Source organism: Monodelphis domestica, chromosome 8, assembly GCF_027887165.1.
Source record: "Monodelphis domestica isolate mMonDom1 chromosome 8, mMonDom1.pri, whole genome shotgun sequence".
In the NCBI taxonomy this organism is placed as follows: Eukaryota; Metazoa; Chordata; class Mammalia; order Didelphimorphia; family Didelphidae; genus Monodelphis; species Monodelphis domestica.
The window spans coordinates 259691504-259718273 of NC_077234.1; the positions used below are offsets into that span (position 1 = coordinate 259691504).

The window sequence follows — 26770 nt, forward strand, 5'->3', positions numbered from 1 at the left end:
TTTTTCTTTGCTCTCTCATTTTCCCTCACCCTTCCCTGAGGAACTCCTGGTCCCAGTTCTGCCCCCAGTGGGGCATCTTACATTTTGGTGCCTTGATAGGGACCCGAAGTGACTTTCAACCATTTGTGGAGCACGTGCCTCAAGGAAAGAAAACGGAGCAGGCAAGGGACTTCTTCCCCCTCAGGGGAGGTAGTAAGTAGTGAGAAGTCGTTTGACTGGAAGTAAAACATGGGGCAAACAGTCTCTCACGAGCAGCGGCTTTTTGCTGAGGTCATTACTACTATGTGAAGTGCTTGTGAAGCCAGGGTTTCTTTGACTTGCACACAGAGATTCTGACAGCATGTATCCTCTGTGTGCCGCTGGTTTTCCCGTGAAGCCTCTTTTGATATTAAGAATTGGGAGAGAGTACAACAGCATTATACTTTAGAAGGACCTTCTGCAGTTCCCGTAGATACCTTTTCTCTCAGGGGCTTCATTTGTGAATCACTCGATCTGTCGCCCTGCCAGGCAAAATTGTAGCTAAATCCAGTCTTATAAATCCAAGGAGGGAAATGAGAAAAAGCCCAATAGAATAGTAGCTCCCCCAGAGTGGCCTTCTTTAAATCCCACACCCAGTTGTACCCTGCATTAGCTCTTCATCAAGTTACAATTCCCTGTTGTGAACCAGGCAATAATGCTGTGGAAAACCCTTCCCTGCAGCCTGAAGAGCTTTCATCTAATTATCAGGCTGGGTTAGAAGAAGAAGCGACTCCTTATCAAACTCAACCAAGAGAACAGAATAAACTTTATCCTCCCCTCCCCCCAGGCTCTTGGGATAATCTTCCTCCTCCTCCTCTTCCTCAGCTCCCCAATCATCCACTATAGATTTCTCAACAGAAGTCCAAGTGGAAGCCACAACTGAAATAATTAAAGAAGACCCCAACCCCATAGCTGCATTATGTCATTTGCTAAAAAGACTAACAGAGAGGAGTCCTTCTTTCAATCACTTATCACCCACTTCTTCAAATGCTTCTATTTTTGTTGAAAACAGCTCGCCATATCAGCAAGCTTTTAGACAAACAGATCAGGAAATACCCCATCCCTCTATGCGACTCATGGCATGTCCTGTTGTTGAAACTGTTGATCAGGCTGGAAACTTACATCACGAGCATGTTTCTATTCCTTTTAAAACCTTAAAAGAGTTAAAATCAGCCACCTCACAGGATGGCCCTGTTGCCCCTTCACATTAGCCTTAATAGATTCCTTGGCTAATGAAACCATGACCCCTGAAGACTGGCATGACTTAGCCAAGGCCTGCTTATCTGGAGGAGACTGTTTACTCTGGAAACCTGAGTATTGTGAACTTTAGATTTACTCCCCCCCTGCTTAGTCTAACAAAACAGGAATGTCTACACCCCTACTTAAGGATTAAGTATTGAGAAGGATGACCTATGACAGACATGTGCTAGTAAATGACAAATCAGAAACAACTGACAGACCCCTGGGCTGTCCTACGTCAAGCTTAAGTTCCCATTGGTACACTGAGATGCAAGAAAGTGATGTGAAAATGGTCTATATATTTTGCTTCACTTCCTCTCTCTGGTCTTTTTTTGGTGGCAGAGAGGTGGCTCTGGTGGCAGTGTGCTGAGCATCTTGGCATCTTGGCATGGTGGAAGCTATTGTCCAGGTTTGGAATGAGAGTCCTTGATACACTACCGGGGGAAGTTTAGTAACCTAGTTCAGGTGAAGCGTCTTCTCTGAGCTCTTTCGGAGTTTAGGCTGATTCTTTTCTCCTTTACCTTCCAAAACATTATCCTCTTAGGAATAGTCTAATCTTCTGAAGAGACCTTGTGGCAGAGGTCTTTGAACTCCCCCTGGCACAGGCCAGGCAGGAGAAATCCTATACCCTTTCCCTCTCTCTTCTTCTTAATTCCTCCCCTCTATATTAATTAAACCACCATACAATTTCCAAACTGACTTGAATATTTTATTTGGGATTTTCCCTGGTGACCAATTAAATTTAGATTGTCACAACCCTAAAATTTCCCCTTAGAGTATCATGAAAAAGCAAAGGCTCAGGCCAGCAGGAAGACTGGAGTTCAGAATGGAATTTCTCTTGATATGTTAATGGGAGAAGGCACCCATTCACCTTTACAAACCCAACTGACCTTTGATATTCAGGCCTATCAACAGATAAACAGTATAACTACCCACGCCTGGATAAAGCTGTCACCATCCACCTTAAAAATATGGAACTTGGCAAAGTCAGGCAGGGCCCTAAGGAACCTTACCACGATTTTGTATCTCTTCTCTTACAATGTCAGTCGATTAATCCAAGATCTGCAGCAAATGTAGTAGTAAAATAATTAGCTTATGAAAATGCCAATAAAACATGTCAAAACGCTATTCGGCCTTTTAGACATCAATCTACTTTGGAGGATTTTATTAAAATGTGTTCTGATATTGGGGCCTTGTATATGCAAGGTGCAGCTTTTGCAGCCACCCTCCAAACATCAGGAGTATTTGCTTTAGAAAAGAAGGTCATTGTTTTAATTGTGGTAAAATGGGCAACTTTGTTAATGAATGTAAAATCACAAAACAAAAGTTTAAACCACAGTTTAATGCCGTGGTTGGACCAAAAACACCTTGTCGAAAATGCAAAAGTGGACTACTTGGGCTAATTCATGCCGTTCCTGTACTGATATTAATGGCCAACATATGTTTGGAAACTCCCAATGGGGCCAGCGTTGCTCACTTCACTGTATCCCAACTGCAATGAGCCACTCCAGGAAATACAGGATGAGATTTATATTGCATAGAAACCACTCATCTCCCTGCAGGAGAACCACTTCAAAGAAATAAAACTGGGGCTTTGGGCCTATATATGTCACATACATATATAGGTCACCTCATTAAAGGGGCTTGGGTTCAACCACAAAAATTAAACATTTGCTTACATCATCTCAAAACACTTAGTGATTACCAAAAATTATTTGTGGATATAAATTGTATACATCCATCCTTAAAATTATCTACTTCTTACTTTAGTCCCCTTTTCTCACTCTTAACAGGAGACCCAAATCCAAACACCAGAAGCCAGAATCTGCTTGCAAAAAGTTCAAGAAGCCCTTAGTAATTTTCAGCTTGTATAGGTCCATCCCAACCGTTTTCATTACTCATTATTGCAACACCACATTCACCCACCAGTCTACGTTATCAAGATGGGACACTTGATTGGGTCTATTTAGCACACACTCCCTCCAAATCCCTTTCTATAGTTATCGACATAGTTATCATCCCTTATTACCAAAGGAAGACACTGAGATCTCCAGCTTTTTGCTAGAGAAACTACAAATATTATCCTTTCCCTTTCTAAGGACATATAACTTCCTTTTATCAATTTTTTATATGTTAACAAATTGCTCTTGCTGACTTTCTTGGAATTGGCCATAACTTTCCATTCAATCCTCTAATGCACTTTGCCTCTCAACATACTTTCCCAAAACATGCCCTAAGCTCTTCTTCTCCACAAGCCTCAACTGGTAGATCAGGTATTCACATCCCAACCCAGAATATCTTTCTGTCACTTTTGTCTCCTCCAAAGATGGCGCTGTATTCACTTATTCATGTCCTAATCTTATACCCATTCACATCCCTTAGTCTTTTTACAAACAGCAGATACACATACCATACAGCTTTGCATATTGAAACAGACTTAATAAAATCTACACAGTCTCCTGATCTGTACCAACATTTTTCCACTCTACAATCCCTTTCTATTCACCGCCCAGCCCCCTTTGCTCTCAGGCACATTCATTCTCACTCCAATTTACCAGGACCATTAACAGAAGGAAAGAGTATGGCAGATTTACTTACTTTCACCTTTCTACCCTTTTACCAATGCAACAAGCCCCAACATTATTCCCTCAGAATTCCCAATCTTTATGATTATGATTCAAATTAACTAAAGAACAAGCCAGATCTGTTGTCAAATCCTGCCCATCACATCTACCCACACTGCCTGGTCTATCTTCTACTGCAATCAATCCAAAAGGTTTCCTTGCTAACCATCTATGGCAAATTACACGTTATTCCTCATTTGGACATTCCTCCTTAGTCCGTGTATTTGTGGATACTTCTTCTAATCTAAGTTTTGCTTCTATCCATACAGGTGAAGCAGGAAAGCATGTCATCTCTCCTTTACTCTCTGCATTTCAGCTTATGGGTATTCCATAGACCCTTAGAACAGATAATGGCCAAGGCTCTTGCTAATCTCACTCCACAATTCAAAATAACTCAAAAGACAGGAATCCCACAGAATTCTCAAGGCCAAGCTAGAACAGAAAGAAGCCATGTTACAGTAAGGAACCGACTCAAAAGATGAAACATGTTGCCTTACCACTTCACCCCGGGCCATGCATTGGCACACGCTTTGTTTGTAATCAGTTTCCTCCAGTTGGACCAACAAGGACAGTTAAGAATCAACAAACATGGATCTGCTCAGATTCCCAGAGAACAGGCCATTTGGAAAGACGCTGTTCCTAGTCACTGGCCACCTCCAGCCCCTCTCCTCTTCTGGCCACAGCCATCTGTGTATTTCCTCCAAGTCCTCCGGCACCTATTTGGCTTCCAGAAAGACTCGCACATCCTCGCCATGATTCCCAGCCCAACAAAAAGCCGCGTGGTGCATCCAAGGAGGAGGGTGAGGAGGTGATGAGGAGACTGACCTACAAGCTTGAGAGAAGGCAGATTCGAAGAGACTGCGCCAAAGCAACGACGCAAGCTGCTCGACCTATTGGGGGCAAATTGGGGACTTTCAGCCCAAGCAGAAGAGAGAGTGGAAAAGCACGGATTTGCACCTCCTGGTCATACTGCTGCCTTCCTTGTTGCTGCGTTGGCCCTCCTCTCTGCGCCCCCTAGCCCTTCTGCTGACACTTACTGGACTCACGTGCCTCACCCTTCCTTTGTGCACCCGGTCACTTGGGACTTCCCTCTGATGCTGCCAAGAGGGGACTCGGTCCTCTCATCCCCACTGTATTTAGCTCGTGTCTGCGACCTCTGCAGCTCTGGCGTCTCACAAGACATTCAAGCTGCTTCTTGTGTTGGCCGTCTGACAGTCAACGCGTCCAGTGCCCGGCAGTACAGGAGCAAACAGATCGGAGTAGACCCAAAAGGAGATACTAGAAAGCAACCTTCTCTGGCTCCAAGATCACGAACGATTCAGTACTCTCGGACAACAGCTCACTTGTCACGCTGACTGTCCTGCGATTTGTTCCCCCAAGCCTGAACGCATCAGCATGGGACTTGCCTCCTCAACCCAAGTAGCAAACTCAGTGAACCTGGCTTTCTAGAGCAATTGCATAGAGATACTTTACAGCTATCTGTAAAATGGAGACTTGAATCCAGGACTTCAATCCCCAGAATGCTTTGTAACATCACTGACTTCTCGCCTGGGCCGAGATGGAGATGGGGAATGTAACCTGATTGGAAAGGCTTCTGGCTCTCTTCTCTTCCTGTCTCTGCTGGCAAGCAGACGCCTCTCATGATGCGAGTGAAACTGAATTGGGCCTCTCGGCCCACCTGGCACGTGCCTTTCTTACTTGTATTTTTCTTGAATTCTCAACCCTTAATAAACCTCTAAAAATCATACTCCTTGCAGAGAACCTCATTTCTACCTGCCTCAGTTTCCCTAAATTTCATCTCTTACATATCCCAAAGTTATCTAGACAATGACCCCATTTCATGCAGCTGATTTATAGAAGCCCTCAAACAGCTTCCTTTAGGCCCTCCTCACTTACAGTAGGAGCAGGAGCTCTTCTGGCTTTTATCCTTCGCCTCTTCCTTCCCTGTATCATGAGAATCTTTATGGCATCTTATGGCTCCTCACCTTAAGTGACAACCTCAACAGCGAAGGAAAGGGGAAACGTGGTAAAACATCACGAAGTGCAGTGAACAGCGTGTGCCCGTTGTAGTGTGTCACAGGTGATAGTTTGCTTTGGATTGCTTCGGATTCAAATTAAATAGTTGGCGGTCATTTTGATTATACACGTTCACGCTTATCATCAGCAGTTTTTAAGTGGCTAATACTGTTCCCTCTTATTGTTAGAGTCGTCCCTTCTGCCACTCACCGCTTCATGCCACAGCGTGAACCTAAACACTGCAATTAAAGCCAACAAAGGTGGAGATGCCAGAGGGAGAGCTCTGGGGCTGTCTAGGGTAAGAATCGGCGCCCTCGCAGAGGCGGATTGCCCAGTCCGTCTAGATGAGGTCTGCGCTCCGTCTCCCTCACCTTCTTTATTCTCAGCATAATCAAACATGCGATTGTGGACAGTAACAGGCTATGAATGATTAGACTGTTCCATGGACCCGGGTGACTTTAGAGTCCTCTCTGGCGTACCTTCTCCTTGACGTTTGTCCAAGGATTCTTTCACCATCTGCGGTTCCCGCCTTTAAAAGACGTCGCCAGCTTGAATGAAGGCACCCTCGTTCTACCGCCGGTAGAGGAGGTCCTTCCCACTCCAGTCCTTTTCTCTGGTCTCTCATTTTCCCTCGCCCTTCCCTGAGGAACTCCTTAAGAATCAACTAAAAAGCTAGTGGAAATAATCACCAACGTTAGCAAAGTTGCAGTTACAAAAGAAACCCACAGAAATCAGCAGCATTTTTATATCTCTCCAACCCATTTCAACAGCAAGAGTTAGAAAGAGACATTCCATTTAAAATCCTCCTAGACAATATAAAATATTCAGGAATCTATTTTGCCAAGGCAAACACAGGAATTATTTGAACACAACAAAACAGTTTCCACACAATTAAAAACTAGATTTAAATAATTGGAAAAAAGCATTAATTGCTCATGGGTAGGATGAGCTAATATAAAAAATAAACGACAGTCCTACCCAAATTAATTTTTCTTATTCAGTGTGTATAAATGGAAATTTTGTACCCTTGGGCTTCATCTCCCAGCATCCCTTTCCCTTTGTCCCCAGGTTTGTGTCCTTATGTGTAGAGATAAGTTCTGTAACTCCACCCTCTTGCTCACTCTTCCTATGCTCTCCTCCTGGCTCTCTTCCCTCTTTTGTTGGTCCAGGTAACTCTCTCTTTGCTAAGGCTTATCATTTTCCTTTTTCTTCAAGTTATTAATTAATAAATTCTTATAAGAATATCATACTTGAAGTATTTTGATATTAATTTTTAATCTTACAATTCTGCCAACCACTTAGGGAAATTAATTCTCAAAATCTTTACTCAGATAGCCTCTCAGTAAAGAAAGTAAATTTGCCCAGTGCTAGGGACCCACCCATCACAAGAGAGGAGAGCCAGGTAACTGCTTTGCTCTGAGCATCCTTGGCTCATGGCCACTTCTGCTCCCACCCTGGTCTCTCTATTGCTGGGGTATGCTGGGAATTCTGAGTGCTGTTTGGAGTTTGGAAGTGCCTTCTTGGTCCTGTGAGGAAGGTCACCTATCAATCCTTTCAATCCTTTCACACCACTTCCTCTGCAACATGGGTCTCCAGCCTGTCCTAACCATTCTTTAGTAGGGGAACACAGTGTGGAGCAACACACCTGTGCTATTTCAGCCACACTCCCCTTCTATTTTTCAAGTAGATTTTTTTTTAAAGCTGACACTGGGCTAGTCAATAGGACAGTTGCTACTGAGGGTTTTTTCACAGGGAGGCCAGGTAGTGAATCAGTGGATTTGAAGTCAGGAGTTTTGGGGAATTTACCACTGATCTTTTTGTCTTTTTTCTCCTGACCAAAAAAAAAAAAAATCACCAAGAGAAGTCAGTCTCTCATATGCAAATACCCTATTGTTTCTCCCCAGCAGTTTTGCCCTCAGGACAAACATCTGAAAGGCTTTTCCCTTCTAGTCAGGGTCTTTTTGTTTTACCTGTAAATAAAATCCATTTGGCCTTTTTCTTTTTTCAAGAATAATGCTTTTACAAAGCATGCTTGAAACTCTGAAAGAACACTTTGAGTTGGAAGAGCTTAAAAGTGTAGATTGGCTCTCCTTAATTCTTTAACTGGCAGTTTTTACTTTCATTGGATATTTCCCATTTTATTTACTTCTCCTTAAAAATGTGCAGCAACAAGGTAGGCTGCTTGAATTACAGACCAAACTGGAAAATTTTGACAAAGTTTTGAAAATCTTAAGTACTCTCAACATACAGAATGGAGATTCTGCTCAGTGTGTGTATGAGGAATTCCAGAGGTGTGACCAAAGGAATGTAAATGAATGATAACACTGAAAAGAGGAAGGAACCTTAATGAGATCTGGAGATGATTTGTTAAAACTTTTAAGACACCATTGTTTTATGAATGTTAAGTCTTTTCAGTTTTGTTTCCCCACCATAATAGTGAAGAAGTCTATTGGAATTGGAGAAAAGGACTTTTGAATTCAGTGCCTGAATCCTGTCTTGCTTATTGTACTTGCTGATGGTTTGCTTTAAGGTTTAATTTTGTTTTTTAAATTCACAAATTAGTCTAATCAATACTATTTTGTTACACTGAATCATTTTCAGCTACTGTGTTTTGACTATAAGCTATATATTCTATTACATTATCTTTATTTGTACCTTTTGCCTGTGACTGTATTGAAGATCATATCATTGTGAAAGCCCATAAACACCTTGGAGAAACCCTTTTCCTGAAAAAAGGACATAGGTCCTTAGGGATACTGAATTTGTCACCTGATCCATAGGGGTCACATGTTGCTTATACAGATTTTTGCGCTTTTTTTGTCTTTGTTAATTGTCACATAGATGATTGATGGACTCCATCAAACTGTTTACAACCTGTATACAACCTTTGGAGAATTTAATGAGCTAAATATCTCAATTGATTTTAAATGGTCTTCAGAAGTGATTTTTAGATATTTAGTAGCATCAATATATCTGACTGATCATTTCCCTGCCTCTGAGTTCTTTGTAGTAAGAGGTAAGGGCCCATTTGTAGTTGAGGAAACTGCAATTGCATTGTGGTATTTGCCCACTTCCTTGTTTATTAAAAATGTAATGCATGAGACATCTAAAGTGATTTTTACTGTTTTTCTCCTTAGCTCAACATGAAATGAGTGGGACATATTGGAGACAGTTCTTTTACACTATTACTTTCTCATACCAGAGGGAGGGAGATTTCCCAAGAGGCTTAGTTACCTCGAAATGAGTTATAATCTCATCTGAGAGGTGGGAATGATTTTTCCTATGAAGCCTAGTAGTCTCATAATGGATGTTCATTTTTAATATTTATAACTCTTCAGCATACTTCTACCCTTCCACCAGAATTATCTAGCTTCTTGGTGACATTGTAGACTCAAAAGGTTTTCATCAACAGTACAGAGATTTGTATTTTTTCTAGTCTCCTCTGCCAAATTTTGGAATGATGACAGTAATAGACTTTGTTAAAAATACCTCAACCAAAGTTGAAAGATTTTCTACATCTGTAGAATTTGTGACAAGTATCCATGGGTCCAAAGGTTTTTAAATGTCACACAGCAAGTGGTTATATAGAGACTTATATGAATCCTATATAATAGTGGATTTGTTTGCTATAGTCATTAACTGGGCTATTGTGAATTTTGGGAATTTTGATACTTTCTTTGAATGTGCATTATCTGCTGGACTACTGTGAAAATCATTTGTACTTACACTGTGGATCATGGCCAAGTTAAAAAGGAAATAGATCTCATTTGGGGGTGAGAAACCTGTGTATTCTACATAGTGTGTCACTGATTGCAAGCTCTATTTTTTTATTTTTATTTTTATTTATTTTTTTATTTTTATTGTATTTATTTTTTTAAATTTTTATTTGGTCATTTCCAAACATTATTCATTGGAAACAAAGATAATTTTCTTTTCTTCCCTCCCCACCCTCCCAACATCTCTCCCATAACCCACGCATGATTCCACTGGGTATCACATGTGTTCTTGATTCAAACCCATTTTCATGTTGTTGGAGGGATCCAGCCACGGCCCCAACTCTCCCTGGTTTTCTCCCCGCTGTCCAAGCTGGATGTTCTGAGCCCGGCGCCCCGCTGCTCACAAGGTAGACCCTCCAAACCAGCACCTTTGCCCGCTCAGAGGTTCCCACTGCTGCTGGGGGCTCAGCCTTCTGTGTTTTGGGGGTGGGGTCCCGGGACCTTCACTCTGCCTTCCCCTTAGCCCTGAGTATTCTCGGATTCCGGCTTTTGGGGGGTATACCTTTTGATTTGAGTCCAGAAGGAGGGTTCCCTGCTTCTGTCCTGTTGTTCAGATTGAATTTCGGTGCCCTAGGAGCATTCAGTCTGTATCGGTAAGGAAGGGTCTTCCACGAGGTCTGAACTTTTGCTGCTTGCTAAGCCGCCATCTTGACTCTGCCCCTATATTTGATCTTAAAAACATTTTTATTATTGTTTTTTTCCTTGTATGTGCATTCAGTATTTGAGTTTTCTTTTTCCTTTCATTTTATTGTACATTGAATCACTTGTTTCTGGTATTAAAGTTTTTTTTTTTTTCACTATGGTATTATTGCCTTAATGTCAATGCATACCCCAAAACTTTAGGCTATAGAAATAATGCCATTGGTTGTTTAAAAATTATGGATGGGACTTTGCTTAATCATTCTGTCTGATTTTAGGAGATGGGAATAAAAAAAGTGCCACTGCACAGTGCCAAAGAGGCACATAAGAACCTGCATAGTGTCAATAGAACACACAGTCAAAGAGAACAACCAATCCCAGTGGAATTGAGAAGATTCTGAGCCAAGGCAAGAGGACTTGAACTTATTGGAGGTTCAAGGTTGTGGCTGTTTGACATATATCAGAGATAGGTCTTTCCCAGTCTACATTCTATTAAGTACCTCACTTTGGCTGCCATCTTGGTTCCAGTGTCCCGGAGAGAAAAGGTAAAATCTGACCATGGAATTCTATTTCCCAATTTGCTGCTAAAATCTATTCCCTTTTCTATCTTTCATAGTGTGGCAAACTTTCTGTAGTTCTGGCTGCTGATTGGGTAAGTGCATAATTGATCCTACATATCTTATGGGGAATAAATCACTTTAACTGGGCACTGATTCAAGGATTTGACATATATATATATATAGGTTTATTTTTTCCTTAACTTACAATTTTTACACATAAGACTTTGGCATTTTATATTTCATTCAGAAGTTATTTTTTCTCTTTTATTTGAATTTATTTTATGTTTTTGATTTCTTTTGACAATTGATTTATATTCCTCATAACTCAGCCATGCATCCCTGAGTGATCCATATGTTTGTCAATATCCTCCTCAGGAGGGAATATATTATTATTCTATAATGCAAAGTTTAAATTCTTTTGAATTTTAGGATAAAAAACTTGCTACCTCCCTGAATCCATAAAGTGAACTGTTTGGAGAAGGAGCCATGAAGATCCCTGCAGAGACCACACGCTGCACCAGAAGATCCAGAGTGAATGTTGGGGTGTGGCTAATTGAACTGTGGGGTGTTGAATGCATTTGTTTTGAACATACAATCTTATGCCAAAGGGAACTGCCCCTGTATTTGCTTTTTTGTAAATGTAGCAATCATTGTTATTTTTTTCTCTTTAATTTCCCTCTTATTCCAAAATGACTGTAATTTCCCCTTAGGAACTGCAATATTGTATATACTTTTAGTTAAAAATAGTTAAAGTTTTAAGGTTTTTTTTTAATGTTTCTATGATCTTTTGGGGAGACTGGAAATATGTAAATAAAATTTTTGTATCCTTGGACTTCATCTCCCAGCATCCCTTTCCCTTCATCTCCATGTTTAAGTCCTCACATGTATATATAAATTCTGTAACTCCACCCTCTTGCTCACTCTTCTTCCTATGCTCTCCTCCTGGCTCTCTTCCTGCTTTTTGTGGTCCAGGCAACTTTCTCTTTGGTAATACTATCATTTTCCTTCTTCTTCAAGTTATTAATTAATAAATTCTCATAAGAATGTTATACTTGGCATATTTAGATATTAATTTTTAATCTTATAAATGCATATATATTATTGTTATTGTTTAGGTTGTAGTATTATTTTTATATCAAATCAAAATTCAATAAGGCTGCTAATGAACACCTTAGATTTTAAATTTACTGTGATGAAGGGGTTAATAAATTCATATCAATATTATCTAAAAGGTGTAGTGATTGTGATTTATTTTGGCTTCATATCCTAGTAGGTGTATATTGTTTGGGAAATGACGAAAAATCTTTTTATTACTAGAAGCTTGTTTTTTTCTAATCCTCTTTTACTATTTAGATTATTGTATTTTTAAAATTTGCATGTATTAAGCTTGATATTAAATTACTCTCAATGAATGTTGATTTAAGACTTCAGAACTTTCCATTGGATACCCCAAAATATTTTTAAATTATTGATTAAATTTCACCAATGATGTTCTAACATTTGTTGCATGTATTTTGCACAGAGGAGAGGTAAATACACTTCAATTATCTATAATCAGTAGTCTTATTCCAAGTCCTATATGATTTCTGAGCTGGTCAAGTTTTTTTTAATAAAATGCATTATTCATTTACTCTGTTTGCATATCACATTTATACATCTATTCTTATCCAATTCAGTTGAACAATAAATTTTCTTTACAATATAGCTGCACACATGCTTCGTTTTTACACATAATGACCCATTGATCAATTGTATTTTAATGCATGTTAATTTTTTGTGGCGCTTAACAGTAGCAGATTAATAATATTTGAACTTCTGTTTTCCTTAATGTCTTTAATTTTTTACATTTTGATCTCAATTACAGTTTGTTGAAATAACTTTTTAGGCATGGTCAGGCAATCAACACAGTAGGCATGATTTGACTAAGATTTAGTATCTTAAAGTTTAGTTTTAAGCTGCCACAATAGATGTTAATTTTTGCCTTTTGTAATATTTTTTGAAATAAAGATAACCACTTTAATTGAACCAAAATTTTGTATAACCTATGTCATTCTTTTCTAACCCTGAAATTTATTTTAAAAAGTAATTTTGGAAATTTTTGAAAATTCAGAATACTTTAGGAAATTGCTAAACAACTTTTTTGGGCATTAACCATCTTTTTTTCTCTGTGTTTATTTTTAATTTTCACAATCAAACCTAAAATGTTTAAAGAAATTTTTAATTCATACCAATTCTGTTTTAATATTTTACATTTTTACCATTTATTAGTAATATCTGTGGTTTCCCTCTTTTTTATATAAATTGCATTCCAGTTGTGATGAATTGGGGAAATTCTTTGTTCATTCTTTGAACAATATTATTTATACACTTTATAGAGCTTGAGTTAGCATAAGTTTCTTAAGCACACATACACCCAAGAGATCACTGTACTTCTCTGAGTCAGCTCACTACACAATTTGTTCTTATACATAATTACATTTTGACCACTTGCCTATTAATTCTGAGATCATGAATTTCTTCTTATATATTGCACATACTTTTAAAGTAATTTTTGTATCCTAATCATGTACTGTTCTGTTTAAATTTCCAATTTGTAATATACCAAATTCTTAATGCGTGTATCATTTTTATATTTCCAATTGTTGAAACCCTAATGTTAGTCATATTATTACCTGTTATGTAATAGAATAGTACATGTTTTAAAGTAACAACTTTACATGTTCAGATGTCTATCCAAAATTTAGATCATTCAGAATTTTCTTAATAGTACATCAGATCTTTTAATAAGTGGAGATATTAAATTCTTATATATTTTACACTCATTTTTGAAACCTTAATATTTACTAAGCAGCTAACATAGCACTTATCAGAAGTTTTTTGCTCCTCTGATTCTTTAAGAGAAAAAACTTTGAGCTCAGGCTGGCAATTGAATGCATTTTGTCAATTCTGAAAATCTGTTTAACAAGGATTTCTGTTAAGTCTAAATCTGTAATCATTATACAAGTCTTTATAAACATTTTTTTTCACTCTAAGTTTTGTACACGTTTCTAAAATTTCATTTTTAACTGGTAGTCAGCTATTACAGTGAATGGATTTGCACTGTACCATCAGCACAGATTCAAATCATTAGCACATTTTAAAAGTTTTATCTATCAATTTTTAATATTAAATCTAATTGAAAATCAGATCAAATTGTGAGCCAACTGTGGGATCAGATCTCCCCACTTTTTTTGTTCTGATCTTTTCTCATTCCCTTCCTCGTGGGGCTCAACTGAGAAAGGGGGAAGGAAAAATGCTGAATATATATGTTTACTTTTTTCCTCAATTATTTGTGGGATGAAATTATCCCTTTCTTGTCTGTATCATTTCTACCCTTCCTCCCTTGTGGCCATTGAGGAGGGGAGAGAAGAGATATCTGACAATTTTACATATTTGTCCTTTATGTATAACCAATTAAATTATCTTTGTTTAGGAGACACAAACATCCATAAAATCCATAAACAATGTTTTTTGAATTTCCCAAACAGCCTTTGTTGGTCTCCTCCCTTCTAGAACAAATGGAAAAGGGAGAAAGAGGGTTTTTAAAAAAATTAGAACCTTCCAGTACAGACAAAACCTAGAACCTAGACTGATAACACAGACAATATAGACAGCAGAGACATAACCTATGTATTTCATATTCACATACTCTGCAACAACATAGAACATAAAATTATGGTAAACTCATCTTTTCATCCTGGCATAAAGACAAATTGTTATAAATAATAGCTTCAAAACTAAAGAAATCTGTGGGAAAAAGAGACACATTAAGAATGAAGTAAAAGAAAATAAAAGAATGCTTGGAGGATAAGAAAATTGGAATTGTCGATGTAGTTACATAATTCTTACTCCCTGAATTATATATCAGGGCATCAGTGAGAAATATTAATTTGAACAGGCTTTTTTACATTTCAAGAGTTAGTCAGAAAAGGGGTTAGCTTTTTGTAAGACATAAGGGCTCACATTTGACAAAGTTCAGTTCTAAATGACTTTTCATGCTCCAACAGATTCTGAAAGCTTCCTAAGTTTACTTCCTAATCAACACACACACTTTTCTTCTGAGAAATATTAGGTGTTTTGGATAGCAGCAGCAGAAAGGAGAAAAAGAGGAGGGGGAAGAAAAGAAGAGTAAATTCATGTAGAATTGTCTAATAAGGATACAGGTTCCTGCTTATTACTATGAAGCTGATCTAATACCTGCCTAAATAATTCCCATTTAAGCCACATTGCTGGAGAAATTATTTGTTTGATAGACTACTGCAGTGGGAGTATGTACTGTTGGTAAGACTGAAAGGGCAATATGGAGAGAGATATTTATTCTATGTACCTGATGTAGGGGATAAAATTATATTGGGTTGGCTAAATATAAGAGAATGTAGTTGCTGGTATAGCTCAAATCATAATGACTTTTTATTTAGCAGCTTTATTTACAAAATAGAGGGAAAGAGTAAAGTAGGGAAATGTGAAAGAGGGTAAGCATTCTAGCTTATCACCCTAAATGTTTTTCTGGTATGTGGCTCAACTCAGGCAAGACTAGTTAACCTTCTACCAGAGGACCCTCCAGAGGGCCATTTAACCAGAGGACCTGGTAGTGAATAACCATGTGGCCTCCTCTGGAAACTAATCTCTCCAGAAGCCAGGAAAGGAGTCAGCTTTTTACTCACCCACATTATAGTCTAAAGGAGAAGATCCATGAGCATTCTTACAAAATGCTAGAGTCCCAGGTCCATGCTGAGGAAGGTCCTTCACTTGCCTCCAGAGCCTTGAAAGAGCTTGAAGACCTCATGACAGGAAGTTTCAGCCTCTTTTAAAGACCATTCTTTACATCACTTCCTGTTCCTTCCTCCACTTTAGAAGACCAATTGTATTCTTTAAATTTGCTTAGGATTGTCCAGGGGGCATTTAGTTGCTTCTTGGAGGTGCAAACCCCTTTAGTATGTAGTTTGTGGACTTCCTCTACTTTAGGAAGGGTATATTTGCTTTTGTTGATTAAATTTAAAAGTAGGCAAAAGGAGAGTTAATTCCATCTTCACATTGAACTTTAGAAAGAACTTGCTAGTTTGTTCCATGTTTTCACTAATGACTATAAGATACTGCCCATGCCCCGAATTCTTCCTGCCAAACAGAAAGGGGAGAGTTCCTCTTACCAGCCACCTATGGATGATGCTGGTCCAAAAACATCATGTCTTGGGAGCCATTTGTAGAGACCAGCTTGTCAAGTTATTTGTGGGTCACAGAATGAGGTAAGAGAAATGAAGTTGGGATCAGGAGGGTCATAGACAGTCTTACAGACAGATTCAAGGCCTCTTACTGATCAGTGACAAGATTTATTAGTTTCAGGCATATATTTATAGAGAAAGTGACATAGTCTAAGGGGTTAGGTAAACTTTTTATAGGAATAATGGTTAGTAATGTTTTACATTCTTAGTACAATGATATAATTTATCTCACCAAAACTTAGACAGACTTTTTTATAGGCTTATAAATCACAAGTAAATATGTAACCATCTAACCAAGCTTCTCACAGAATTTCTACATCAGTAATTTCTTGGAAGAACTTACAGTTTTTATAAAGTACAGCAAGGAGGGGTTAGAAAGGAAGGATTTTGGAGACCTCATGTGAGGCACAACTAGCAGATTGGCCAATATGACATCAAAGGAAAGTAATAAATGTTGGAAGGGATGTGGCAAAATTGGGGCACTAATGTAGTTAGTATCTGATGGTGATGGAATACTACTGTATTGAAAAGAATAATGAACTGGAGGAATTCCATGTGAACTGGGAAAACTTCCAGGAACTGATGCAGAGTGAGAGGAGCAGAACCAGGAGAACATCGTACACAGAGACAGATACATTGTAGCACAATCGAATGCAACTGACTTCTCTACTAGCAGCAAGGCAGTGATCCAGGACAATCTGAGGGACTTATGAGAAAGAAGCTCTCCACATCCAGAGGAAGAACTGTGGGAGTAGAAACACTGAAGAAAAACATGATTGATCACATGGTTCGATGGGTATATTGTTGGGGATGTTGACTTTAAATGATCACTCTATTGTAAATATTAATAATATGGAAATTGTTTTTGAACAATGATATATGTAAAACTCAGTGGAATTGCTCATTGGCTCCAGGAAGGGTAAGGTAGGAGGGGAAAGGAGAGGGAAAGAACATGAATCATATAATCATGGGGAAATATTCTTCATTAATTAATTAATTCAATAATATTTTTTTGAGAAATTGAATGACCTTTCTCATCCTTACACAATTGAGGAGAATCAGAAACAAAAGAGGAAGAAAGTCTTAATTGTTTAAAAATAAAGGAAACCATAGGGCAATTTCAATACTAGGAAAACGATCAGTATAATTGACTATATCAATTTAAAAAATGAACACAAATATGATCATCTCAATAGAGGCAGAAAAGGTTTCTGCAAAATAAATAACCTTTCCTTTGAAAGATGTTAGAAAGAATATGAATAAATGACGTTTTCCATAAAATGATAAATAGTATATATCTTAAACCATCAACAAGCATTATGCACAATGGAGATAAGTTAGAAGGCTTCCCAATTACATCAGGAATGAAATTATCCCCATATTATTCAATACAGTACCAGAAATTTTGTTGAAATAATTAACAACTTTAGGAAAGTTACAGGACATAAAATATACCCACATAAATCATTAATATTTCTGTAATTAGGTGAATTGTAAATAATTGAAAAAATATTAATTACTTGGAGGTAAGTTGATTCAAAATAGTAAAAATAACAATTTCACATTAAGTTATTTACTTTTTTACTGCAATATCAATTGAACTGCCCAAAAATATTTTATAAAGAAAAATAGAACCAAATTCATCTGGAAGAACAAAATATCAAGAATATCAAGGAAATCAATGAAAAAAATGTGAAAGAAGGTGGTTTAGCAGTACTAGATCACACTGTATTACAAAGTAGTAATCAGAGATCCAAGTTTTTTGGATAGAAACTCACTATTGGAGAAAAACTTTGGGGAAAAATGTAAAATGCTTTGGCAGAAATTAGGGATATATGAACAGCTTACCTTGTACATAAACAAGGATATATAATTTAAATATAGAGTAATACCATAAGCAAATTAGAGAAGGACGGAATCATTTTCCTGTCAGATCTATGAATGAATGAAGAACATGACTAGAAAAGAGACAGAGCATTACAGAATGTAAAATGTTGATAATATTAAATGTAAAAGCTTTTGTAAAAATAAAATCAATACAATCAAAATTACAAGGAAAGCCAAATGAGGGGAATTTTACACTAAGTATCTCTACTAAAAATTCTCATTTTTCAAATATGTAAAAAACGGAGTCAAATTTATAAAAATATAAACCATTCTCCAATTGATAAACGGTCAAAGAATAGGAACAGGAAGTTTTCAGATGAGGAAATAAAAACTATGTCATATTTTAAAAAATTCTAAATTACTCTTTTTTAGAGAAATGCAATTTAATTCAACTCTGAGTAACCACCTCACACCTATTAGATTGGTTAATAGGACAGAAAAGGAAACTGATAAATGTTGGAGGGAATGGGTAAATTGGGACACCAATGATCTATTGGTATAATTGTGATCTGATCCAGCTATTCAGAAGATCCATTTGGATCTCTGTCCAAATGTCTCTTAACTCTGTATACCCTTTGACCCAGAAATACCACTAGATCTATCTCCCATAGAGTTAAAAAAAAGGGACCCATTTGTATGAAAGCATTTATAACTGCTCTTTTGTGGAATCAAAAAACTGAAAATTGGGAAATGGCTGAATGAATTGTGGTATCTGATTGTACTGAAATTCGAGTGTGCTATAAAAATGATGAACAGTTTGCTTTAAGGAAACATCGGAAGGACTTACATGAACTGATGCAAAGTGAAGTGAGCAGAACCAGAAGAGAATTAGACACCATCATAGCAATATTGTTTGAGGAACAAGTATGAATGATCTCCCTGTTCTTAGGCATACAGTGATTCAAGGCAATCCAAAATATTCATGATACAAACTGCCATCTACCTCCTGAGAAGGAACTAATCAAATATGAGTGCAGAGCAAAACATGATATTTTACTTCCATCTTTGTTGTTCATATCTTCCACACGATTAATGTTGAAAATTTTACATCATTTCATATGTAAAATGTATATCGGGGGCAGCTATGTGGCTCAGTGGATTGGGAGCCAGGCCTGGAGCCAGAACGTCCTAGATTCAAATCTGGATCTTCCTGGCTGTATGACTTTGGACGAGTCACTTAATCCCCATTAATCCCCAATACACTGTATTGATTTTACTATGGAAGGTAAGGGTTTTTTAAAAATCTAGATTAGATTGTTTAATATCTCAGAAATGGGGGAGAGGAGAAAGTAGGAAAGTGGGAAAGAATTAGGAATTTAAAATGTAAAGAAACAAGCATCAAAATTAGTTTAAAAATAAAGCAAAATAATTTTACATATCATTTTGTGCTCATAAATGGTTAACAATTAACTGTCAAAAATCCATGGCATGTTGAATTATTAATATATTCATAAGTCTAGAGACAGTCCACAAAACATTAGACCCAGTCCTGATTTGAAAAAGTTTTCCAAAACCAACGTGTTAATTATCACATGACAATTTAATAACGGAGTCCGTCCTGCCCACGTCAGACTCCCTCCAGAGCCTGTATTGCAACCAAACTGGTCTCTTGCTGTTCCCTCCATGCACAACTCGGTCTCCCGTCTCTGTTCATTTTTACAGCCCTGAAATCCAGTCTGTTATATCCACACCTTAACGTCCATGAGCGCCTTTGAAGCCTCAGTCCAAGACGCCATTCACGAAGTCTTTCTGGCCGAACGCGCCCGCTCCACCCATCATGTAGAACGTCTTTTCTGTATACAGAATCACAGGCTTGTGTAAATAGGAGGGATGCATCTATTTCCTGTGACAACACAGCGTGACAGGCTGCTACTGAATGAGCCATTCTAGTCACCAGGCGCCATAATGCAGTAGAGTACCATATGATGCTTAACGAAGGATTTGCTTTGCTATATAAGGGCGGGCCATTTAGTGGACCATCTCCAGAGAGAGTATTGAGTGAAAATTCCAAGCTGATTGAGCTGCATTTTACTCCCCTCTCTACCCTGCTGGCCAAACAACTATATAGTCTTTAAATAACTGTGCAAAGTGACGTCCGCAGTCACTCATTGTGTCCTCCTTCAGTTGAGTCTCAACGATGGCTTTGATTTCTTTAAGGGAACAAAACTACAGCCTGCACTCCTGGGGACTTGGGCAGATGTTTGACTTCCGTAACCAACATGCAGGCACCAACTTCTCCTCAAAGACCCATCAAGGCAGCCCACTTCTCTTTTGCAGAGTTCTGATTAGCTTCGCTGATATAAAACTTAGATATAGTTTCTTCCACTTCTTCCTAGCGCTCCCTTCTGAGGCCAAATAGAATAAGTCTCTTCCTTCCTCTAGTATAAACTGTCAAACAGTCAAAGACACCTGTTCAGGCTCCGGATTGTTCATATTTACTTGTATTCTACACATTCTTTCCCCACTTATTGTAAACAGTTTGCAGGGAAGGGCTGGCACACAGTAGGTATTAAAGGGACGTATCCGATACTTAATAAATTCTTGATGATTCATTGATGTGTAGTGAATAAATGGCAACCAAATAGGTTTATGGTATGAATGTTGCTTTAGAAACAGAACCCGTAGCTTCATTTCCTGGCCCAAGATGTTAGAGCGCATGACGGCATTCACGCTCCTGTGACACCTGAATTTCCTGCCCGTGGAGATCCTTAGAGAGGGCAGGACTTTGCCTAACGTCGGGCTGCTTCTCAGGGTTATACTGAGCCCTTTTGGTCGTGGGTCAAGAATAAAAGTAAAGCAGCAGCTTTCAGAGTAATGAGGAAACATCCACACAAAGCCGGAAAATACGCCTTTCACTATCCAAAGACAGCGACAACAATCGTAGCACTTCCTATGTGGGAGCCGCCTTCTCCAAGGAATGCACCTGATTTCACAGACAGCACCTAATGAATGTGGCCACACAGAAGAGGGCTCCGTGGTTCTGTTCTCTCGGCGCACAACTCTTCAGGGAGCGTCTCTTTTCAAGTTCACAACAAAGCTCTCTGTAGAGGAGCCGGAGCAGGACAACGCGGCCGTTGTACTTCTGTCTTTCCCTCGTCCCTCACTTATGGCCCTGCGCCTATAGAGAACCGTGCTAGCTTTTATAAAGATGGCCACTCCTTAGTCTGGACACGGCCATCTTAGCGTCAGGGAAATGCCTCTCCTTTGTTCACCGGCCAGTGACCAGATTCCTTTGATAAGGTCTTAAGAACACTGAAAGAGTTTTGAAGTGTGGCTGCTTTTCAGAATGGATGCTTTGGGGGTGGGCAGGAGGGAGAACTGTTTCTTTGTGGCAGTATTTAACGCATCGTAGACGGTAGAGAGCTGAGCACCTTTATGGAAGGGGTGACCAGAGTAGCCCCTAGAGTCTCCTTTCACTCGCATAGAATCTCTTTTACTGGAATTTTAAACCGACTGAAAAAGATAAGAATATGTAAGTAGGTGACCATTAAATTCCACAAGCATTTGTGAAGCAACATATTGGGGGTTCCTTGCGACTGGCGTGCTTACTGGAGGGTGGAGTATTCACACAGATAAGTAAACACACAGTAAATGAAAAAGCCAGTAATTTGGACATTTTCCATCTTCTATTCCATCATTTGGGATTGCAGCTCAGGAGATAGATGAATACTGAATAGTTGTGGGAGACATCTTCATAGATATGATTATTGAACTTATGGGAGCCGAGGATGTAGCCGTGACAGGCGTTTAAGAAGATGATTAGAAGAAGGCTTAGAGCCCCAAGGCACTTCCACAGGGGGGACGTTGGACCTGGACGGTAATGCAAGACAGAAGACCAAGAAGAACCAGACACCAAGAGAACCAGCAGAGAATGCCAGAAAGTCCAGAGAGGAGGGACTATGCCTTAAGAGGGCATGCCCGATGTAAAAAAGAAATGTCAAGACTGGTGAGCAATTACAAAAGCTCATCGGACTTATCAACTCAGGCAGAGTTCCAAGAAAGAGACCATGCGGTCATATGTTAAGGAAGGAATTTTGCAAAGAGATTATCAGCATTCTATACACAGGACACTGGGTAATAAAACTGGGGCTCAAAGTAAGTGGTAGATAGAGGAATAAGGGGCAATGAAGAAAAACATAACCTATCTTGTTTCTGTCTCAAAATATTTTAGTCAAGTGCCAGTCTTCTAAAACTGGCAAAAAATGCAAAAACAGCGTAGGAAAAAAAGGCTCACTTCATTTCTAATGAGTCTAATAAGTGCCTAACACTGACATAAATCATTTTCCAGGGAGCACAGAAAATAGTTATGATCTAATGAGGGTGTGGTTGTTTTTCATCTCAAGATGCTTTCTGCAGCTAGTCATATGCAAAACTGAAAGCAAGATTTAACAGATTATTAGCAAATCTTTTCATTTCTCTGACAGCAAAGACTAAGCTATACGCTGTCTTTACAAAGGCTCAGTACTGTGAAATGGGCACTTCTTTGTATTAACGTTTCTCCAAATTTTGGACTCAGCGGGAGTTTTAACTTGAAGTCCTCGGGTGAACATTATTTAAGAATACAAAGCAAACAGCTTTATACGCATCCCTTTTCTTCTTCTCCAAAAAAGACAAGCTATAGCATCTCTGCAGAACATGAAGTACTTTAAAAAATAACCAGATGGCGAACGACATTTTTCCATTCTATGAAGCATAATCTTAATAAGGTTCAGGCTTAGATAGGGAAAAGCTAGAAGCAAATAGAAGATATGCTGATATTCTCTTACAAACTACATCATGTTTAAATGTAACATTTAAAACTTACTCTTTTAAGGGTAAAACTTTATGTTTATGATTAGAAATTTCATTTTGAAATTGCTTTTTTAACTCATTATCTTTCCTTCTTCCTCCTGAAATCTGCATTGATTTGCCCCAGGTGTTTTTCAAAAATATATTATCCAATAAGTTAAATGAAATGTTTGCTTATTTTTCTATCAAAAATAACTCAGAAGGATCTTTTGAAGAAAATGGGGATAGACAATTGTAAGTGTTGTTCTAACAAAACTACCAAGTATTTTTTAAAAACAATTGACTTGTAAGTCTTCCTGAAAGAATCTCCCCTCCAGAGTATCTGAAGGCAAGTTTGAATAATAACTTTTACTATTTAGTACACATGGCTTCGGTCTTTAGACATCTTCCATTACGACCAGAATCATGTTGATTTGGGAGAGGAAGAATATAGTGGCTTTTTCTGAATTGTGTTTTTAAATATATATTTTACATTACAGAATGCTAGCTAAGGACATTTATTGCATTGTGATTCTACTACAATGGTACAATTGAGTAAAGTCCTTTTTATGCCTATTTTTTAAAGTCCTATTTTTATAGGAAAGTCTCTCTTGAGTCACCAGTAAGAACACAAAGAACATTTATTCTTTAATAAGAAAATGAGAATCACATGGATGTTCATATTCTTCTCCAGTCGGTTCTTAGAACTCAAGTAGAATCTCCGTTAGGAGCGTCATCTCATTTAGTTTACAAAGATTGCTCAGTTCTTTTTGGACCATAACTAATTGAAGTCAGACTCGATCTCTTGTGACTGAGCACATCTGGCTATTTGCTTTGTCCCCCACTATGCTGAGTAACTTAATTCCATTCTGTATTAATACAAAAAGGATACACACAGCCTTTTTTGTTGTTTTAATTCAAATTCCTCCTTGAGAGCACCAAGAGAGCACGATGGTCTGTTTGTCTGTTTCCCAGTAAAAGATTTAGTTGTTTGATGATTCTCCTGGATGCCAGGAGAGAATACAATGAAGAAAATTACAACTAGTAATGCTGTAAGGAAAATTGTAACAAGAGACAGGCGAGAGCCCCAAACTCCTTGAAGGTCCACGTGGTTATTATTTCTAAACTTACAGGCACAGATACAGTTTTGGGCAATAACTGAACGGTGTCTGAAACAAGCAGGAATGTGTGCCGAGGCTTTTCTTTGGAGGGAGGAAAAGCACAGTGAAGGAAAAAGAGAACATACTATCAGCGTCCTTGTCAAGAAGGAGAGTCTCCGGTTCTACAGACGTAAAACTGCAAGTTGCTATTTTAACAGTTTAGTCAACTCTTTTCTTAGAACGGGTGATGGCCGCAGACAGGAACATGCTTCTCATTCCAGCAGCTGCCTCACTTCAGCCCCTTGTCAGGTCCTTTACTGCCACACAGACCAAACCATTACTGAGAGTTCTCGTGTGTATGAGGACTACACATCCAGTTTCCGAGCGGGAGACTGAGCTTGGCTTGCGGGAACCCATTGACTTTGTTCAAGCTTTCAGCGTCACACGGGGCTGTTTAAGAGTCTGACCTGCCCTCAAGGCACAGTTTGCCAGCAGTGAAGTTCAGGGAAGCAGCTGATTCTCTGCCGGGCATCAAGACGTAGGCAGGGCAGCCCGTTGCAAAAAGTAACGACGTTGTTGATAGAGACCGAGCATCTTGAGTCTCTGCATGTGGGACAGCGCTGACGACAGATTGGGCTCCAGAGCACCAAGACTTGGGCAGGGCAGCCCGCTGCAAAAAGCAAAGACGTTGTTGATAGAGACCGAGCATCTTGAGTCTCTGCATGTGGACAGTGCTGACGACAGATTGGGCTCCAGAGCACCAAGACTTGGGCAGGGCAGCCCGTTGCAAAAAGCAAAGATACTGTTGATAGAGACCGAGCATCTTGAGTCTCTGCGTGTGGAGCAGTGCTGACGACAGACTGGGCTCAGAGCATCAAGACTTGGGCAGGGCAGCCCGCTGCAAAAAGCAAAGACGTTGTTGATAGAGACGAGCATCTTGAGTCTCTGCATGTGGAACAGCGCTGACGACAGACTGGGCTCCAGAGCATCAAGACTTGGGCAGGGCAGCCCGCTGCAAAAAGGAACGATGCTGTTGATAGAGACGAGCATCTTGAGTCTCTGCGTGTGGGACAGTGCTGACGACAGATTGGACTCAGAGCACCATAACGCCAACCCTCGTCCTTTCAGCCACTGCCATTTGGTAAGCTGGAAAAACTCGGACATGCTGAAAGAACAATGATTTGCTAGTTGGAAGACAGAAGTGCTCTTCCTGACTTGAACTCACTACATGCATGATCCAGGCTAAGTCACTTCACCTTTTCTAAATCTGTTTTTTTGGCAAAATTAGGAAGGGGTTGCATTTTAGATCTCTACTAGTCCTTCCAATAAGACAATTCATGTATTTAACGGGATTAGTGATGACATCGTTAGGTCTTAGCTAGGCTCTGGGTGAGAGTCTGAATTTAAGCAGAGATGTCTATTTTGACTTCAGTGACTCAGATGCCCTAGGCCTCTACTAGCACTGTCATAAAACTTGACACCGGGATAGATCAGAGAAAAGAGGGTATATTAGTCACACACAATTAAAATATGTGAGCTTTTTAGTGTGCCTTTTTCTGAGTTTGCTGTCAAATTAGCCTCTAATCCTTCTACTATATGCAAGATCTGGTGGCGTATAAATCCTAAAATTTGTATTTTACTTAACCTTCTAGCCAGGTGACCCTAAGCACGTCACTAACTTTCCTACCCTTTGCCACTCTTCTGCCTTGGAAGTGATGCTTACTAGCAATTCCAAGACAGAGGGTCAGGCTTAGAAATTAGAGAAAATCTCATTCCAGATCCTGCATGTGTACAAATCTGAGATCTTGAACTTGTATGGATTGTTTTCTTAATTTTTTTCTGAATCTTTCCCGGCCCCTAATTCAGTATTCTGCCCTCTACGTGGTATTTAATGAGTTATTGAGTAACATGATTTATTAACCAAACAAGAAGGTTTCCAATATAGTCCACCATATCATGTCACGAAAAGAAGGACGAGGAAGTGCCATGCACATGGAAGGAGCAACAATGACCACAACTGACGTTCAGAACACAAGTTTGAGTTCTGGCTGTTACTTGTGTGGCCTCTGGCAGGCCACTAAACTGTCCTAACCCTCATTTTGTTGTCATTTGTGAAATGTAAAGCTCGACGTCCCCTTGTCCTAGGAAGATCATCCACGGGAAATACACGGAAATGGTCATCCAGCCTGGAACACACTAAGGTGGTAACTGAAGGGGAATGCCTGGATTAAGAAGAAAAAACGCTTAGGAGGATAGCTGGGAATATGAGGAGGAGCAAGCAGCGTTTCTCGTGTAGGAGGGTCACTTTAAAACTATCCTTGGAGTCGATCATTTATGGGTATTTCTGCTGAATCCATTTAAAGACCTGAAAGCTACCGCATGTAGACATCTTCTTCTAATACTCCTTCAGCCAATTAATGGGGGAAAAGCCGGGCCTCAGTTTGGATGGTGAATAGCAGCTTCTAATCTTAAAGGCAACTTAGAGCGGCTGCTCCTCACCGTGATATATTAAAGGAAGGCTCGTACAGTCTCTGATACAACAAACACCCAAAAGGAAGCCCTTTTTGATGGCAGACACCTAATTTAGGTGATATTTTGATATCATTTAAAAGATTGTTTATTTTCCTAACTTAAAATACTTTCAAACTTATTCTTATAAATCCAAGAAAACGGGTACATATATGTACATATGCATATACATACATGCAGGCACCAATTCTAATCATGTTATATTGGAAGGAGGCAAAGATGTAAACTTAAAATATTCTTTCTGAGGCTCAGCCAACAAATGCACAACTGAGCATGTGGGTACGGCCGTGGGGAAGAAACTGAGAGGAAGCAAGGAGAGATGAACCTGGTCAAAGACATTTACATACACGTGCACCC

At 39.0% G+C, this 26770-nt stretch overlaps 1 long non-coding RNA gene across 1 annotated transcript in view; it reads right to left on the reverse strand.

Moving 5' to 3' along the window:
* Positions 1 to 9854: 9854 nt before the first annotated feature.
* LOC103102765 (uncharacterized) overlaps positions 9855 to 26770 on the reverse strand; it is a 31212-nt gene continuing 14296 nt past the window's right edge. Inside the window, exon 3 of the long non-coding RNA XR_008914086.1 lies at positions 9855 to 10344. This is a non-coding gene — a long non-coding RNA (uncharacterized LOC103102765). The remainder of the gene's footprint in view (positions 10345 to 26770) is intronic.